Source organism: Priapulus caudatus, unplaced genomic scaffold, assembly GCF_000485595.1.
Source record: "Priapulus caudatus unplaced genomic scaffold, Priapulus_caudatus-5.0.1 Scaffold1723, whole genome shotgun sequence".
NCBI lineage: Eukaryota > Metazoa > Priapulida > Priapulimorpha > Priapulimorphida > Priapulidae > Priapulus > Priapulus caudatus.
Window position 1 is genome coordinate 36,706 of NW_014578784.1, and position 723 is coordinate 37,428.

Genomic DNA, 723 nt, shown 5'->3' on the forward strand with positions numbered 1-723 from the left:
CCAGGAGATCACTCTAGTTTCAGGGCACATTCCTGACACGGGCCATCAAGCTCAAAGGTGGGAAGCGCTCGTGCAGAGTCTCCTTACCCGCCTGTCCGTCCCACAAAAGAAACACTTGTAAACTGAAGGTTGTGGTTGGTCTCTACTCTGACGTATGTACTTTCTTGGGACATCGTGCCACTGTGCTCACAGGGGTTTTCCCTCTTCTCGCTCGAAACAGTTGGGTTTTGTTGTATTCGAGTCTACACGAATCATGCCACACCTGGCTCTGCGGTGCTCGAATGTTGCTTGAATGCCCCTCACCATCATCCAGTTTGGAGATATCTATAGTCTTTGGCAGACATCTGATTCTGATGAAGGCGAGGAGATTGTCCTGCAAGAGTCTGGGTCCCAGAACCACCAGGTGCTACGCTTTGATTCAGCTGGACAGCATAGCTTCTCAGAGGTGTCTTTCTGACATAACACAGACTGGTCCAATGTGTCCAGATATGGAAGATGTGTACCGAGATGGACCTGGCTGTTGGGGTCCAATACCATAAACGTTTGGCCATTGGTCAGTCAGGTTCAAAATACCTTTTAGTGTACAGCCACCAGATGCAAACACAACCACTGTGACCTGAAAGAAGAATTAGCAGAATCGCTCGCAATCCCATACGCCCGGCGCATCGCTCGCATGTCAGCATGTTGAATATTTCTGCCCGGTTTTTCATCGCTTGCATAGCA